Source organism: Scomber scombrus, chromosome 3 (genome assembly GCF_963691925.1).
Source record: "Scomber scombrus chromosome 3, fScoSco1.1, whole genome shotgun sequence".
Classification (NCBI taxonomy): domain Eukaryota; kingdom Metazoa; phylum Chordata; class Actinopteri; order Scombriformes; family Scombridae; genus Scomber; species Scomber scombrus.
The window spans coordinates 23,077,676-23,097,738 of NC_084972.1; the positions used below are offsets into that span (position 1 = coordinate 23,077,676).

General features: G+C 38.9%; 1 protein-coding gene across 1 annotated transcript in view; it reads right to left on the bottom strand.

The window, feature by feature from the left end:
- The window catches only part of ppp1r16b (protein phosphatase 1, regulatory subunit 16B), an 87,691-nt gene extending 70,354 nt beyond the window's left edge, over positions 1 to 17,337 (bottom strand). Inside the window, exon 1 of the mRNA XM_062415637.1 lies at positions 17,244 to 17,337. The gene's annotated coding sequence lies outside the window, so the exon portion shown is untranslated. The remainder of the gene's footprint in view (positions 1 to 17,243) is intronic.
- Between the last annotated feature and the right edge of the window lie 2,726 nt (positions 17,338 to 20,063).

The window sequence follows — 20,063 nt, forward strand, 5'->3', positions numbered from 1 at the left end:
ATGTTTGTCTAACCAAGGAGTTTAAAACATCATCTCACTATTATTTCTTTCTCTATTTCACTTCTAATTAAAAATCTCAGCAATTAACTTGGTGAGTGCAGCATGATCATTACAGATAAGAATTATGAGCCAAACCTTTAAAAAAAAAATTACCTAAACTGTAATAACCCTGAATTATACTTTAATTTTAGAACTTCTGTTTAACCCCAAAGTCCTCATTATCATACACCAGTGATTATTTTGGGCCCTGGGCCAATGTTTCAGAAACACTGCACAAAAGGCTAATGACACAGCACATGGCCTTTAAAAAAAAAGGGAAGCAGTTGGTTTTGACTTTTACACTGAGATCTGACATCTGACCTTCATGACAACTGAGGCCATTAGCCAAAACACGACCTCCAGCCGTGTCAAACTGAAACCTCTTAAATCAACCTGGCACAACGCAGCTCTGTGTCTGCAGAGCCAGAAAGACACTACAAGGAAAATTACACATACTAGGGCATGCGTCTGAAAACAGTTACTGCTCATGTAACCACGTTTTCATTACCATACATTAAATAGTCCTGAATGTTATCATGTAACTTTTAACTGAGAGAACTTTAGCCCGATTATATACTACAGTACTATTAATGTAACAGAAGGGTTCATGCAGTGTGAGCAGACAAAGATGTCTTCGTCTTTGGGAGTGCGAGCAGGGAGCTTGAAAGGCCACGGCTAAAGGGACGTGTCAGAGGATAGCAAGATTGTCACAAAGAGAACAAGACCAGATAAGGAAGTATGAAAAAGTCTTCACTCTCAGTTCTCAGCAGGTGTGCGACGACAGAAGTGTCTCCAGGAAAGAAGACCTGATAAGTACCAAAGAGCTGGCTGTGGTACCAACCAATTGCCTTTAAGAGTGACAGAACGCTTTGTAGCTTTCATGACTCTATGCTGTGTGTTTGACTTCGACTTTTCAATCTTTGTCAAACACAGACACTGATTCTGCATGCACATGTAATGCTCTGAGCTTTAGTAAAGCGTGACAAAATTTAGAGATTGTATTCTTGTTCCTCTTTGTCAGTGGCCTTGCAAAATTGCCATAACAACACGACCACACATACACACACACATTAAACCTTAAACAGGCAGGTAGTGACTGTACACACACCCTGCATATGGCTTCAACTGCTGATTATCCATTCAGTTCTCGGCAGTGAATCGAATACTTTTTTATTCTGTTCTAAGCTTATCATATCTTTCCCATTGTGTATTCATATTCACACATTTCAGTGCTCTATGCTCTAATATCTGTAGAAAAATGATTAACATAATGTCTTAATTATATATTGTACTTGCCAATTATGTCATATTTGTGTTAATCTTTTCTCATACATTGTCTTCATTTGTATTTCTCGCTCATGTTTTCTGAATATTTCATTCTCTCACATGGGGAAATAAATATATCAGATACCAACTGCCCCATTTTGCATCCCATTCAATCAGTTTTAAACAACAGAGCTGTCCCAAATAGCTTTTTTTGGGTGTCGAAGATTCAGCATCAACTAATTAGAATTATTGGGAGCTTTCCTACTGTCTGTCAGATACAGGTAGCAGTAAACAGAAACACATTGATGAGAGCAGAGAAGCAGGCACATGGAAGAAGCAACAGCAGCTTCAAGGTGAGCTGGACGCAGATAGTCAAAACACCAGCAGCACCAGCAGCCGGCAAATTTGTGAGCGGGTGATGTTAAAAAGGAGGAAGAGGATAAAGAAAATTAATACTTTAATGATGTCTTTATGGGGAGCATTAGCTGCAACAAATTCAAAGTCGCATTAAATGCGACCTGACTGTTCAGATTGCGGCCGCATCAAAAAAATCCGATATGTATCCGATTCAGTACCACATTTGAAAGTGGCCTGAACCGGATTTGGAAATGTCAGATTCGATGCGACTTGTGCTGTTCACATTGTCAGAAACAAATCAGATATGGGTCACATTTGAGCTAACAAATCGGGTTCAGGTCACTTTTACTGCAGTGTGAACATAGCCTATGGCAGCCAGAGGGGAAAAAATACATGTATACAAATATTCAAATACTGATTTTGCCCTTCAGTAGCATTCAGTACAGACCTACAACAGGGTGCACATTTAGTTTGAATAACTTTTTCTGAAATTTTGAAACCTCATAACCATGTAGCTGTGTAGTGAACCAATATGTCAGAGTTTTATGTTAAAGAGGAAACCATCGTACTCAGTGATAGCAAAGAGCAGAGGAGTGGAAAGAAAAAGCAGAGCGGCAGCTGCTGCTGTATGTAAACAGATAAACAGACCAGGCTTCACAGAGCTACACACACACACACACACACACACACACACACACACACACACACATTTGGTTAAAGACTCAGATCTTCAGCTTTAAAGAAGATGTCAAATGAAGCAACAGGTGGCCTCTTGGTTATAGTGGAACAGAACAAATGGCCAACGCTCTGCTCTCATGGCTTTGGTGAAATTGATGAGAGAAATGTGTGAAGGCACAAACACTTCACGTCATATCAGTAAGATTGAGTATCTTTTGACAATTTCGGTATTGCCCATGCAATACGACACTGATACCTTTTTGACACCCTTAACTTTGAAAAATATAAACACTGAATTTCTTCAAAACAAAATAACTAAACGTTGAATCTTTTGAATATAAAGCAGCTGTTCAGGAATTTTGAAAACTTCCTACATTTTGAGCTTGATGGTTCATTCTTGATCTTTGAAACAACAGTTGACAAAATAATCGAGAAGCTTTCAAGAATATGATAATCTTCAACAAAAGAGAACATCATTAAATACAGTCTAAATTAAATAAAAAATAAACTAAATAATGATTTAAAAATGAGAAATATTCTGATCTACAGCTGTAACAATTAGTTGATTAATTGATTTGTCAACTGACAGAAAGTTGACGATTGTTTGACAAAATGTATCGTTTTGAGTCAATTTAAGTTAAAAAAAAAATCTAAAAATTATTTGGTTCCAGCTTCCCAAATGTGTCAATTATCTGGCTTCTTTATTCTTCTTTGACAGTAAACTGAAGATCTTTGAGGTCACCTTGGATTCTGGGAAGCAGTGATTGACATTTTTCATAATTTTATGACATTATACGAACTGAACAACAATTAATCTAGATAATAATCAACAGATTAATTTATGAATAAAAAGTGATTGTTAGTTGTAGCCATAATCTGATCAAAGATAAGTACACACTATTAATCGGTGTAGAAATTCATTACCACCTTTTGTACTTGACAGTTTTCAATAATCTGTGTTACAGGGAAATTTCAGTCAGCTCCAAGAAAAGTATTAAGATTCAATACCGAGCACTAAATATCAGGACGATTCACAGATTTAAATTACCTGATGACAAATCAGCAAGGTATCAGAGCTCAGATTCATCAACAGGAAAAAAACAAATATAAAATGCTGTAGGATGGATGCAAAAATGAGACATATCTTGTGCTGACAATTTCTGTTTTTCACTCTCATGGTTTCGCTCAGATTTGTGTCCTGTGAGATAATTTGTCTTATTTCAGAAGGCAATCTAAATTGTTGCAGCAATGCACCACTGCTCCATCCATCCAGTCAACAGCTTCTTCCTGCCTTTCTTAGCCTATCAAGTCTTCACTCCTCCATCCCTCTCTCCCTCTGTGTCCTCTAAGAGGACGTTTTTATTCTGTCTGGATTACTTGTCCTAGTTGGCGCTGGGCTTGCTAGTGGGAAGAGAATTTATTTCCTCCAGTGAAGCCTTGATTTAAAGCACTCAGGTCAACTTGATTCTGGGTCATTGTCTCCCCTGTCGTAATGAACCAGGGCAGTGTTAGACAGCAGACAGCGTATTGACAAAAAAAACAAAGTGTTGAGGTGCTACATGATGCCACAACTGGCAGATGTGTTCAGAGCTGAGCCAAAAAGCATCAACGCGCATTTTGTTGTCCAAAAGTAATCCAATATTCCACTGTGAAAAACATGAACCATTAAGCTGAACTCAACTCAAAGCACCCAAGTTACATTAGCTTATATCCACATAAGCCATTCACTTGATGTGCCAGCAATCTTGCAGTAAATCTGCGTTTCTCTGGCAGGAGTGATCCTGCAGGGCCTACTGACCAACATATTAATCCCAGATCATCAAAAATAATAAGAAGCACTACCTAGAATAGCTGGTTGTGGAACACACAAAACACAACACTTCTGGCCTTAAAATCCTGCCGGTCCACAATGTAATCCCTATTAACCAAATTCACAGCTGTACTTTGTCCGGCCTGACACAGCCAGGTCAACACTGCACCAACAGTCCCACCATTGTCTTCAATCCAGTATTTAGCCAATCTGGACAAAACCAGAACTCACTGCATCCAGGATATATTACCGGTCAGAGACAGACTGAGACATCAGATCAACAAAAAGGAAATGTGTAAGACAGCCAACGACCCATTTTTTCTCCAACTGTGTTTTTATGTCTTCACTTTCAGATAGTAAATACTACTTAAGAACCTGCTGTGGCATTAAAACTTTTGATGTTTGTTTGACATAATTGTACATACTTAACTTTTACCGCTCTGCTTGATGCAGCCTTTTTCAATAGAAAAATCTAGTCCATCTAAAGTTTTTCTTTTTCTCTGGCTTCTCCATCTTGTTTTTGTTGTTTTATTGAGAGTAGGGCCACAGACAAATAATGCCAAATATACTTCACACAGGCGCTCACAGCTAAAAATGCCTGACTGAGCCGAAGCGTTTCAGCGTTCCACTTTCATTAGTGTTTGACACATGCAGGTGTCACCAATCATTACTTGAAAGGGCATCCACTACTGCACCTAAACTGGCACTAAAATAACAGCAAAAATGATCTGACACCTTCATTAAGTGGACCTTCTGGCCAGATAGCAGTGCAACCTGAACTTGGGAGGAACCAAACTGTGTTTTAGCAGGATATTACTTCAAAAAGCAGTTAAATGAGAAATATTTGACTGGAATGAAAATGTTTGGAAATGTGACTCCAACAAAAAATGAAAGTTTATTTATGTGCAATAACATCTACTTGGACAAACAAACTAACAAGCAAGCGTCTCTGTGTCTCAAATGTTGAGACAGACTGACTTCTGCTGCCAATCAGCTACAATGTTGTTGGTGCAGTGTGAATGAATATGAAGCTGTACAACTTGGAAGAAAACAACAATAACAATTGCACAAAAAAGGTTGTTGTGCATTCACAGAGTGGACTCAGAGGATGATTCCCCCCTCAATTCTTACTTCAAACTGATTCATCTTCGTCTCACAATCATCTGTCTGCCGAAGATGGAAATAAGATTGGGAAAGACTTAAATAAACAACAGGTAAACGAAAAGCATGCATTGGCATATTAAGTGCAGAAATAGTCTGGACAAACATTTTGATTAGTTTTGACAGCAGGCCTGCAAAACTGTCTTTTTGTCACAAACCAATTCCGTTTTCGTAGAATAAAGTCTCTTAATTACAGCCAAAACACCAAATAACTTTTTAATAGTTGCAAATCTTAACCCTTTTGTTAAACTAATAACAATAGATTTTGTGTTTGTAGAAAAAATACAAATTTATGATGACTATAACATATTGAAAGATTTTCCCTCCATGCACAGGGCCACCACAGGGCTGGCAGCAGGTCAAAGGGAGGCCATAGCCCAGATTAACCAACAGACAGTGTGCAATCTGAAGGATTTACAGCATCATTACTGCACACCCCTTGTAAAGCTTTTTGTTTATCTTTGCTCATGCAAACTGAGATTTCTTGAAGGGAAAGCCAGATCTGCTATAAGGTACTTGTACTTTCAGCAGTGCCTGTATTTTATCACGCAACACACCTAAAGGAAATATTCTTCAAACAGGTCATGAGGTCAGAATCAGTTGTATAAACTCAGTGCATTAAATTTTATCAGAAAGATGCTGAAACACGACAGCAAGTAAAATTGACTCAGACAAACCCAAGATGACCAAACCGATCATCATCATCCCTATTGCTGTACCGTTTAGAAGCAATCCTTTCAAGTGTTCCAAATCCATCTCTACATGCACCTTAACTTGTGAATGCTCCATGTTAGCCTCAAGAGGAAACACAAACTGTGATTTTTTAAAAAGAAAGATTACCGATAATCTTCTTCCACCGCTTAAGTGAAAACAAAAGCTGTGGATTTACTTGAAAAAGTATGCAAAGAGTAATTTTTATTGCATGATGGTTTAACATAAAACAAGTAAGCCAAAAAGAGATACCCTGTGGAATTTACATTCTGTTTTTATCGCTAAAATGTATTGTGTGCATCAATGAGCTCTGCTTGTTTGGTTTGACCAAACCCAAAATCCCAATATATTCAATCTACAATGATTTAAAAACTCCACATTTGACAAGCTGGAACCATTTTTCCTGAGAAATGGCAGGAATTAATAATACATGATTAAAATAGTAATCTAATAATATGGATGTCCTAGCATACAACAACCGCAGAGCAAATATTTTAAATCAAGCCTTTGTTCTGATTGTTTACATCTAGGCTCAATAGCTTGTCATCTTTGTCTTTACTACCTTTGCGGGTGAACTGCTACACTTCATTGTACGTTAACACCACCAAACAATCAGCAGAATATCATTAAACTACCAGCAGGAATTTGCCAACTGAGGTTTGTGTGATACAAATAAACCTGAGATCCACTTGTGTAAAAGGTTGCTCCATAGCACAACTAGTGGTCAAAAACTCCACAGGGTACCTTTAACATCTTGAATTACCATGTCTCACAAGCTAAATGCCATGTCAGATTATGCAATGTCACACGAATTGCATAATCTGTTCAACAAAGATAAGCCATTTTTCAATATATCCTAGAAAACTGAACTATTGTGAATTTTTCCAGAAAAAATTAACTTAAATGTTGCATGTTATATATGTTTAAGAGGCTTGAGTCTTCTCACGTAGACCCAGCCATCTGCATTCCTGTTTTACAGTCCGTTAGGCTAACTCTGAAGGAATATAATTCACCTTCTCTCTCCAACTGGCACTTTTAAGTACGGCTTCGTTGTTATTTGGGTTTCCATTAGCTTGTCATCTTCATTATTGTGTGATGGCTCCTTTTATTCATCCAGATGCTTTTTTGTGAATGTACGGGCTTTTATTTCACCTGCACATCATGAGCTTATTTCTTTCTGTTACATCAGCGGAGTCTATGGTAGCAGCGACCAAACTAGGTTTACAGCTTTAAAAGGGATATCCAGAGCCTTCGGCCGGGGTTCCCAGCCTTTCCTGAGAAGACAGCACACTGATCCTCTTTCGCCAACTCAATTTTGAAGTGGATAAATGTCTCTGGATGGCTGTTTTCTGCCGGACCTAATTTTCTTGTGTGGATGGCTTGACAAAAGGCCTTAACCTCAAAGCAGGGAGAACCTGGCCTGTAGCCTTCCTGCACGACAACAGCAGTCCATGTGTAGGGCCTGCTGTCCCAGTCCTGGGTGGGGTTATTCGTCCATCTGCTCCATACTGACATGAGCCATTTGTGTTTATTTTAGAAGAATCTGTGTGTTTATTTATAAAAGGGTTTGACCAAAGCACACCCTGGCCCCCAGGTTCTAACTGCCCCTACTGCTGTGGTTATCCGGTTCACTCTATCTCCAGGCAGATTCAGGAATATCCTTTTATGTTTCACTTCTTTTCTAAATTGTTCCTCCTACTCATTTTCCCCTCTTGAGTGTCCTCCCTCTCTCCCTGTCTGGAGCTCTGTCCCACTGTTGAGTCATTTCACTGCCTAATGATGGTTTGAGTCCCCAGCTAAGACCCAGCCAGAGTAAACAAGACTTAGACTCAGCCAGCCTGCAGTAAGTGTCACTTCTAATCTAACGCTAAACCAAGATGGGTGCACAGTGAGCCTGCACTGTCCCAGTAACTGCAGGCATGGGCAGCGATTTCTCATTTCACTACGCAAAAAAAAAAAACATGCTCTGCCTCATTGCATTTGTTAGATTCAGAAACACAGAAGCAGACAAAAAAGGGATCAGAGTACAGTTGATCATCACAATCTGTTTTTTCCTGCTGGACAGTTTGGTGCTCCTCAGCCAGTGAAACGCTGCTGCTGAATGAGCTTAGGTATCACTTGAGATTTTGTTCATATGAACAAAATAAAGGTCAAATATAACTCATCATCAATCATCATCATACAGTAGTATGAGTATATATCTTGTTAGCAAGAACATTTTTCTACGATCCTAATATAACATGTAAGCTCATCTCAGGTACATTCATGTATTTGTGGCAGCTCACCACAGTAGTAACATTACCTACTACATATTTATTTTCTGTTTTTGGAGCTCTTGCACTTGCTCTCTCTCTCTCACTCTATCAAAAAACATATGACAACAGACCCATCTGTGAATAGCATGATGCTACTACACTCTAGCCGAAGGTGCCGCCATGCACCCTTAATGTTGGTTTGTTGTCCACCAGTAAACCAAAGAAGAAAAGAAGGGATTTATATATATACATATATATATTTTTTTCTTTCTCCAGGCTTTTCCCCACAGAAGAAGATTTCACTTATTATTTCTATGTCACAAAGTTCTTAGCAATTAAAATATTTGCAGTAGAGCATCTTATGTGCGGTATGGTTACCACAATTAAAATCTAATTCTGTGGGGAACACTGAATCTTAGTGCCAGACAATATTATGCTTTAGGCTTGTGAGCTAGTGGTCAGTAATGGCTGATATAAAGCAAAAACCTGCAAAAGGGGAGCTACTTAAAACCTCCAATGATCTGGGGAAGACATTATGACCTCATGACAGCTGATAAAAAAAACAAAAAAACATCAACCTTCTTCTCTTCAAGAGCATCACAATTGCCTGTACAAAGTTATGCTCTGAATTATAAATGTTTGAACTGTTGTTAAATTGAGCCGAGAAAGATGTTTTGCGTTTACCAACCACGTTCATCTGGTCCATATTCAGAAAAGGTGAAGCTGCTCTGCTAACCAGTGAGGCAGCTAATCTATTATTTTTAGATGCTGCAGTGTTGCATGCTGGTAGTTCACCACAGTGCATGTGTCACTACTAAATCTGTAGCTAATCAGCTGGTGGAAGTTAGAACACTGTATGTTCTGATTATTTTTTACCTGTGAGAAAGCCTTACAAAAGTAATCTTATGACTTTGAAGGACAAATAATATTAATAATAACAAAAATGTAGCATTGGGTTCAGGTCTAAAATTCTGCAGGAGCAGGCAGGTTAAATCGAGTTGGGTCTGAAAGGCGCATCTACGGGCTGGGTTCGGGTCTCTGTTTTTGGACCCATGTAGAATTCAGTCCATATGAATTGTTGGCCTCCCTTCAGTCATGCTGATATTGCTCGCCTGGCCAGTACACTATTGTCCATTTTCCCTACATACGCCTAAATTGGCAACAACATTATTTCTTGGCAAGCTTTACATAAACATAATACAATACTGTCCTTGCATATGATTTTGTTATGTGCCAAATTATCTCCAGTTTATGGTGTGTTAGTATCTAAAGTGGAAATCAACATTTTAAAAGGCTGCAGACCTATGGTTCTTCATCTTGGTTTATTGGGTTTATGGGGAGCCTGCTAACCAATGAACAGGAAGATAAAACTAGGTTTTTTGTGCAATGGAGAACCGATCAGAGCTGTTGCATTAGAAGGCCACAAACTGTTACCATATCTGTGCCACAGCTCCAGGATCACCAGCATCATGTCTAGACACTAATACATTTTAACATGTTTCCTCTTTTGAGGATTACTAAAAGGAAGCTTTCAGACAGACTTATGCCAGTCATCAATATTTCAACACATACAGCTGTTAACACATTAAAGGAATCCTGCACTTCAGAAATCTGTGCTGAACAGCATTGGTTATCCCTAGTTTATAAAACCTTAAAAATCTAATGGGAAAAACATTAGTGGTTAACAGTGTGGTATGTGTATGAGCAGGAATGTGTGTGTGTTTATATTAAGGGTTTTCTTGCAGACTGAGCCATACAGAACTAAAAAATGACATTTGCAGACAAACTTATCTATCGATCTCACACTCACTCATACAGAAGGCCTACCTAAAAAGGAACAACACCAAGGGCACAGACCACAAAGCACTGACAGACACACACACACACCTGAACTGCAGCCACGGCACGACCAGGCACAACCATGCACCGAGAGCATGCGGTCAATTTTAGACCAATGAGTGCAGAGTACAGGCAGAAGAGCAAACCAGACATTAAAGAGCCCATCTCGAACAGCAAAGGGAGAATTCATAAAAACAGCCTTCAAAAAGCACACACATACACACACACACACACACACACACACACACACACACACACACACACACACACACACACACACACACACACACACACACACACACACACACACACACACACACACACACACACACACACACACACACACACACACACACACACGGACTGTTTCAACAACACTTTCAATGTTGGCAGAATTTTGCCTTTGAAGTTCAACAGCTGTGTTTCTACAATCTAAGAGGCATTTTGCTTATGATGAGAGCAGAATAAATGGGTTCAAAATGCCTCATATGCAGAATTTATTCACTATAAACTATTGGAAAGCAAATAGAAATGTAATTTAAATCAAGAAAACATATCTTAAATACGACATTAAAAATCAGAGAACCAGAAAATGTCACGTTCATTTGAGTAACCACGTGAGGCCAGAGAGGCTTGCTGTGTTTTCCACAACAATGTGAGGAAAACTCTTTTACAATGCCCCCCTCGGTCAAACGCCTTCCTGAACACCGAGTGCAGGCCACAAGCCATGAGCTCACTTCCTGTTCACAATACTTCCCTGACTCTGATTGGTGGGCCCACTTCTCTGATGGGCTTTTAACACAGAAATGTGCAAAAAGCTGCAAATACATCATCAGCTCAGAAAAGGATGTAAAACACTGAGTCACAGAGGACGCTCTAAATGCAAGCAAGCCTATAAAGATGTTTTCATTTTGATTTATTGTCAACAACACACTGCGCTTCATGGATGTCAATACATTGATACAAAGGAAAGTACAAATTATAAACTAGGAAAAACATCTTTGTTTTATGCTTGTTGGCGTTCGATTTTTGACATAATGCAATTGTTTTTAAGGGATTGTAAGAATCTAAGTGCTGGGTCACATTAGAAAGCGGCATCAAAAACTGATTCTTGCATCCTTGCAAATAAAACTTGCAGGTTTTGCAGTGACTAGCATTGGTTGCAGGTGTGAATAAAATTATCACAGTAAATATAAAATTATATTTTTATATTTATGATATTTCACATCATGATATCAATTTATTAGATTGAATTAGGAGGAACTGTTTGGCAGAACAAACACAAAGGATTTTGATGAATTTCAATTCCTATTAATAATTCATGATCATATTGCCATTAAACGATCATGATCATTTATTTTCAATATTTTTTACAATAGTCTCATAAATCCACAAAAAACACATATGCACATTGAGATGACAACAATAAAAGCTGTACAGAATATGCCAAAGTGCAAATATGTGTATGCGTTAGTGTAAGTTATTCATAACTTGTTTATCATGTTTATGGCTGTTGGAATGAAAGTCATTTTAAATACATTATCCCTGGCCAGAATTATAAGAGCGACCTGCTGGTTGGAATGAGTTCTGCAGGAGGTCTGAAGAGTCCTGTGTGTTACAGGATGTTTTAGGTTAATGGACTGGGTATAGAGCTTTGATAGTGGGGACTGGGTGTTGCCTCTTATTTTACTTGCATAGTTGATGATCCAGAATATTTTGGTTTGTGCGCACATTGGGAGTCACTCTAGCAAAGGGACTGACTTTCCAATTGATCTGTGTTGCAAATTAGTATATTAAAGTCCACCGAAGGTTAACTCGACAAGCAAATGTATCACACATTTACCGCTAATTGCCTTAAGAGATGAGGAAAACTGTCTTAAAGGGGACATATTATGCTTTTTTATGATTATCTGTTATTTATATACTATTATGTTGTCAGAGAACTAGGCTAACATTAAGTGAACGTATATAGAAATGCTCCCTGCAAGCCAAAAGCGCAACACTTCATTTGCCATGTTTTTTTCCACTTCCACCAGCATATAGCCCTTTAACTTATCTCAAACATTTGGAGATACGTGGTTTTAACTGGACAGGGACCATTTGCGAATTAACTCTCCCAAACAAACAAATCTGCACATACACACATACAGGACCGATCAATTTAGACAGCAGGGTGCTAAAGCCCCCCTCTTCAAAACAATAAGGTTTGTGGTTTTATCTACTCAGCGAGCGATCACACAAGGGGTTCAGATATCCTGTCAGCAGGGGGTCCCACCATTGTGTCCACTGATCACTTAAGCATCTATGCAGCCAAAAACCACTTCTGGCACAATATGGAGACCTCTATGATTTATATGCCCAGTGGTTTTAAATTGGTCTCATTCTATGTTGCAGTAAACTGGATACAACGACTGTTTCATACCACTGCCGCACATTTATGAAGTGCTGAAAACGTACACAGGAGTAACACAAGAAAGGGAGTAACTCGTTTTAAAAATGCACTCTCCTTGTTTGACAGACTTTTATGGAAATGTGTCTGAAGTCTAAGCAGCATTTCTTACATAGTAATTTCACCTCAACCACTATGGATAATGTATTAACTCTCAAGACCAAAGCTATACATTTTAATCAACGTGAAGCGAACAAGTGTGTACTCGTTTCACAGAAATAGCCGAGAAATGGGGCAGTTGAGGGCCTCTTAAGTAGCCTTGATAGCTGCCCTGAGATTTGCCTGATGCAGTATTAACACCCCAGATTAGCAGGCAGTGCCCAGTTGCTAGCTGTAATCAGAATGCTGATCTAGTATAATCGCTTTTCAATATTAAGCAAGCACGCTGGTTTCAGGTCCGGCTCAGAGAATACATCTTAAGCAGCAGGGGGTCAAGGAACAGATTTCCAATTCAAACACAAAAAAGGACTTCCTGTTAGCACTAGCAAAAGGACAGAATTTGTAAGCACAAATGTCATTAAACAGCGTTTTTTTTATGCTTGTGTGTCTGTTCTGACTTGCTTTGATGTCAGTCGCTGACGTTGCCCAGCTCCACTCCAAGTCGTATTTAAGGATGAAGTATAGCCTGTGTCTTTCAGCGTGCCTCCTGGGCCGCTTCTGTTTCAATATTTTATGAGCAACAGCCAAATCACTGTGTCGGAATAATTAAACATCAGTTAGGGTACAAAACTACAGAGAATATATTATGGAGGAAGCTCATCAGTGAAGAGGGAGTACTAGAGGAGAGCAGTGGGGCTCCTCAGAGATCAGAGGCGGCTTACTCAGACACTCAGAAGAATCTAATTTTGCCATTACACTGTATACAGCCTAATGATTTATCATCTGAAATACCAGAAGAATTACTGGTTGTAATGTAGAGTGCACTGATAATGTGCAGTCTGTGGATCAGGTATGAAAAAAGAACGGCAAGATGATATTAAAATTGTTGGGGATTCTTTTGGGTTATGTTTTGCAAAAAAAGAAAAAAAAAGAAAGTAAACAACTGTTACTGTCAAAAAAAAAAAAAAAAACTTCACCAAATATGCAGCTTTGCACCATTTGGAGAGCCCATATAATTCTTATCAATCAATCGATCAAGTTGACATAAAATAAGCCAGCTGTTTATTTCTCTGGCTGACTCAACACAACACCATTTCAGAGAGCACTGCTTTATCGATCAAGACCTAAATCCATGATCTGCACATCATTAAAGCAGGTGGTTCAACAGGGAATGTCAGAAAGAAGCTTGGTGTCCACACTGCATCCAATTTAGGATTTCATGTTTAACTCACAAATCTAAGATGTTTTTAGACCATTTGATCAAATTTAAACCAAATACTAAATCTAAACTCTCAAATTCTTCTCAAATTTATTCAGGTTGAACGTTAAACTGTTCTCAATATTCAAGAACTACAACAAAGAATAAAAACACAAGTAGGTATGCAACTACAGTATACAGATTATTTTTAATACTGATTCTGAACTTGTTTCTTGAAAGATTTCATAATCATTTTTTACTGACAATTTGATTTATTGATTTATTGTTTCAGCTCTAAACTCAAGCTTCACCAGATAAAGAGTGAGGAGGAAAAAGATTTGAATAAAGATTCATCTTTGCTTCATGAAACAAGGACACAGCTATTCATACCCAACGCAACTTGCTTTTTTCTTTTCTACCAACAAATGAAGCCAGTGAGGCCATCTACACACAATCAGCACCAGATGCTTTGCTGATGATAAGAGCAAAGAATCACATCCACACTACCTTGGGCATTATGCACCACTCGCACACATTTTTGCTGTGTTCAAACTCAAGTCTGTTTTAAGAATGACCTTCTTTTTCGACCTTTTAACGCACAACCAATGAGATGACAGCTGTCTGTGACCTGAAAGCAGCAAGTGATGGACAAAAAGGTTTAATGTACTCTAAATTGATTGGCTGGTTCTTATTTCGTGTTCTTCAAAACAAAAGGATAATTGCTTCCTTGAAAAAGTTTTTGCTCATTTGTTTGTTTTCTTTTCTGCTACCTACCACACACTGATGTAAATCAATCTACAGAAAATTAATCACTAACTATTTTGATTATCGATTAATCTTTGAATGAGTTTTTAAAGAAAAAATGTCAATATTTTCCGGTGTCTTTAGTCCTCTGTGATCGTAAACTGGATATCTTTGGGTAGTGGTCTTTTGGGTGGGACAAAACAAGACATCTTAGATTGCAGCTTTGACTTTGGGAACCAGTGATCAACATTTTTCAACATTTTATAAACCAAACAACTAATCAATTAACAGATAATGAAAATAATCATTAGTTGCAGACCTAAAACCTTCACTACACTTTACCTCTGCACTGTGCTCTTATCCACGTCTTACAGGGAGCACAGCTGTGGCCATGAGTAGAAAGCTTAAGAGGGTTTAGGCTGAGGTGACTGATGGGCCCAGTTTGCTTTTTCTTTTTTCAGAGTGGGCGCTCCACTTGTAAACATCACATGTCAAAGCCATAACAAAAGAATATACTGAACACTTCAGCCTCACCTCAGGAATGGTGTCTTAGTATCTTTGCATGCACACATACTGTATCACTTGCATGTTTATATAAGAGCATCTGGATGCAAGTTTGTTTGCATGTCCAGTAGGTGTATGTGCATTAAGGGCAGATTGTACCATCTCTAGCAGCCCATTTCTAACATGGGATGACAGCCAGGACAGATGCTGAGAGCAACAGCAGGAGAAAGCGCTTAGGACATCTCTACACATCAAACATTTAAAGGCCAACACAGCCAGGCAGGGATACCACCTGCCTTAACAAAGTGTACATCTGGCACAAAGTGAGACTAACACAGCCGACACTGTTTTCCATCTTTTCTGTGTGCGTGTGTCAACGGTGCATTAGGGCATGAGCGCAAAAGCAGCAACAGCACAAGAAAGAGCCTGTAAATGGTTCTGATGTCATCGTGGTACTGAGGATCAGGTCATAGATTTTTAATGTGGGCTAGTCTGTCTTATTGCACCAATATGATTGGCTGCTCTACCGAAAACATATCACCAACAATTTTGTTTATTTATCATGACAAACTGCTGATTCCAGCTTCTAAAATGAGAAGATTTGCTGTTTTTACATACGTTTTAAATGTTGCGCAGTTAATCGTTAGTTAAAACCATTTATTAAGGGAAAAAATGCCAAATATTAACTAGTTCAAGCATATAAATGGAGTTTTAGACTGTTAATTGGAAGACATTGGATATCTTCTCTTTGGGCTCTTGGGAAAATGTGATGGGCATTGTTAATAGTTTCTGGCATTTTATAGATTAAGCAGCCACTCAATTAATGTGAAAGATAGTCAATAATGGAAATAATCATGCGGTGCATCCATCTTACTGTGTGAAAGATTAAATTAAAGTATACTTAATGCTCATTGTAAGGCTAGAACTAGTGCTGAAACAGTCTGTCCATTAAGTGATTGATCAGTTGACAAAATATTAAATCAGCAAACAGTTTTGATAATCAGTTAGTTGTTTGAGGCATTTTTAAGCAGAAATAACAGACTTTCGAAGGTTCCGGCTTTCCAAATATGCACATTTTCTAGTTTTCAAAGGCTTTTTTGGATAGTAAACTAAATGTCTTTGGATTTTGGATTGTTGCCAGACAAAACAAGCTGTTTGAAGCCATCGCATTGGAATTGTAATGGCGATATTTCATTGTTTGATGACTTTCGATAAACAGAGAAAGAGATCAGATAAATCAACAATCAATATCGTGCTTAGATGCTGCCCTAGCTGTCATGATTAGTAGATCAACAAAGTCATTCATCAAACAAACTGATAAGTTCAAACCTCTCAAATAGTGAGGATTTTGCTTTTCATATTATTGATGTTTTTTGGACTGTTGGTCAACATTAAAAGACATTATCTTGGGCTCTAGACTTTTTCAGTATTTTCTGACATTTAAAGACTAAATGATTCATTGTTTAATCATATGATCATTAATAAAAGTAAGTTATGTAAACTCACATACTTTGAATCACAGATAAGGAAGTGATGATTTAACTTGAAAGCATCACACATGTTGTACTAGATATTGATGGTGTTTACGCATTTTCCATTCAAGAAGTTTAAAAGAAAACACTGCTCCTCCCCTGCACACTTCAGTTTGCAAAGAGCTTTCCTCCTTTCTACTCGGGACTTTTTTAAAGTAAACGCGAGATAAATCCCTGCAGCCTTCAACCATTTCAAACTATGTCCAAGTGTCCCAGTTTGCAAAGTAGCTAGAGAAACGTTGTAACGCTCGTAAGGGGGAAAGCCATGTGTAGTAAGAGTGCAGCGGTGTAATGGCAACATCCCGGAGAGGATGTACAAGCAGCTCTGCTAATCACAAACCGTGCAGCACACATTCACAGGCGCCAGCAGCGGAAACGACGCTTTTTCTGCCGGTTTAACTGCAGGTTTATCAGGACGTTTGGTGAGCTGGCTAAAACTGCTCCAAGAAGAACAAGAGTCGGACATGCCTCTCCTCCTCTGCTGCTTTTTCCTCCTCTGAGAAAAAAATCCCCTTCTTCCCCTCCTCGTTTAGTCACAACGCGCCCCCCTCCTCCTCCCTCCTTAAACAAACTGGCAACATGTTAAAATTTCTGCACTCACCTCACTCCAGGTCGAAATGTTCACATGGAGACGAGAGAAAAGCGCAGAGCCGACAGTGATATCCTGGAGGTTTAAACTTGTCCCGTTAGTAAAGACACAGCAGGGCTGGTAAGAAAAGCTTAGTGTGTGTGTGACTGTATGTATGTGTGTGTGTCTGCAGAGTCCCTCTCTCTCTCTTCTCTCCAGCACTAAGTCACTCCTTGAGGGCGGGGCTGATGGGGGAGGAGGAGACTGAAGCGCGGTTGCGGGCACGGTGACTGGCAGGGGTGCACAATGTGGGGCCCCGGGGCCGCCAGGAGCCATCAACTCAGCCAAAATAAGTTTTATTTTTATAAGATGGGGTTTAAAGACCTTCCCTTCCCTAACATGTTTTAAAACATCAAAAAAAATCTGCTTTGAGTAATAATTTGTGTCTGATACAGGTGGGTAGCTGAAAAGTGAAGCCAATGTGGAAGTGCCCTAAAAATGCATTCTCTCTAATGGCCATCAGGGGGCGACTCCACTGGCTCCAAAAAGAAATTTGATGGCTTAGGAGTCTGTAAATGCAAGAAAAGTCTGCACACTGCAGCTCCCAATGCAGGTAGATTTAATAGGATACCACAAGTGACGTTTCAAGTTGGGGCTCTTCTTAAGACTAAATATCAACTGAGTAGTCGCCATCTTAAATCCACAAAGGCCCAGGTCACCTGCCAGTCACGTGATGAGCCAATCCCAATCAACAGTCGAGTGGGATTTTGTTACTTGGTCCAGCACTTGCTTTCTTACTCCAGATTTGCGCATCTACCACAAACTTTTTTGATTGCATAGAAGTCTACAAGAAAATGACTTAGAAGATATTTATAACCTCAGCAAACACTTTTCTATTAAGTTCATAGTCTCAATCATTTGATTCAAGTCTTCTTCAATGCAGCATGATGTTCATTTAGTAAATTATGGCCCCATTTTATTTTCTATTTAACAATAAAGCAGAGTATGCTTTAGGGCATGGCTATGTTGTGATTGAAAAGTCGCTAACAAGGCGACAACATTCGTTAGGTAACTTAAATATGGCGTAGTATAGGCGTACCTGTTGCAAGGCCATTTTAGTGTGTTTTTAGTTCAATGGAAATTAATTGTAACATTTTAGTAACCTAAAAAAAGTCTTGTTCAGCATTTGGTTGCACTGAAAGACCCTCTAAAGAGTTTAGTGTTCAGTTTTTTCAGTAAGTACATTTTGTTGTAACGGGTCTTCAGCCCATTTTTCAGCAGCAAAAATTTGCATTAGCATAAGCCTTATAAAAAACAAGCTAGATTTAGGGTCAGCTCCACCCTCTCATCCAAATATGGTTGCTTCTCATCACCTCTGGCTCCAAAAATCAGACATGGCGACAGTCAAAAGGCCAAAATCAATGCTTCAAAACATAAGTCCACAAACCAATGGGTGACATCACAGGGGCTGTGTCCATTTTTTTTATACAGTCTATGGTCATATATGTTTTTCACACAAAAAAATTCAATTATGGAGGATGTTTTTTGCACATTTCTGGTTCTATATTCTGGAGCTTGACTGGAATATTTTATATAAACATGATTTACAGTTCCAAAAAACTCCTTATATTGAGCAGGGATGTTGAAAACAGCAGTGTGAGAGTGCGGTTTATCTTTCAATAAAGAATAGGTGTTTAAATTTGTCTGACTTTTATTTCATATTTCTGTACAACATGGAGAATATATGCTTTCATAGTGCTGTGAGTGTAAGAAATGATAAACCAGTCTCTTGTTCAAAACACTTAATTCATCTTTAACTATGTAAACAAAAAAACAGGCCCTTGCAGTTTGCATCATCTTGTATCAAGAGGAGTAGCAGGAGATGAACCAAATGCAGGACACAGGAGCAGCAGGAACTGAAGAATAGCTTCTTTATTTTATCTTGAGTGCAGGCAAAGAAAAACAACTCATCAACGCAGAACAAACAGAGCAGACTGAACAATACAGAACAAAACAAAGGCTCCAACAAGACTGAACTATAAACCAGGACTTAAATACAGACTGAGCTAATGAAGGGATGAGGTGCAGGTGGGGAGATGGTTGGAGAGATTCAATTGATAGGGATGAGGAGATGACAGAGGGGAATGGAGAAAAAGCTAATAGGCTGGGAAAACACTGGGAAAAGGGCAGGGTTGGCGAGAAAGGAAGAGTAGAGGTTAAAGCAGGCTAGGAACATAAGACGACAAACAGCAAACTGAAAACCAGAAACCCTGCATACACAATGAACAAAACTTACATTCACAAGTCACACTGAGCAGAAACACACTGAGGGCATCTGGTGGACTGATGGAGGGACATAGAGCCAGACTGGGACAGAACCATGACATCTTGAGTCAGGAAGGGCTCGTTAGCAACCTAGCAAGAAAAACTGTTGACCCATGTTCATAAAGTTTAATACAGCATGCTGTAGCCCATATGTGCACTCATAAAATACAAATAATGAATGAAAATGTCTGCAATCTTTAAATGGCACATACTAACATGACGTGCACATAAGCAGTCTGATGTAGTCATGTAAACTTATGCATACAGAGAAGTTTTTGTATGTTAGAACTCATGATACATGGACACACGTTGACCTTGTTAGCTAGCAGGTGGGATCAAATTAGGCCAGCAGTTCAAGGCAATGTCACAAAAGCAGATATGTGATTTATTTTCAAAACCTCCCTCTGAGCCAGCTAAGTGCCTGAGAGAGAGAAAGAGAGACAGAAAGCCACCAAATAATGAGCAGCAACAGTCAAAGAAAGTAGCAATACATGTCATTTTACCTGCACATTACAGGTCACACTCTCC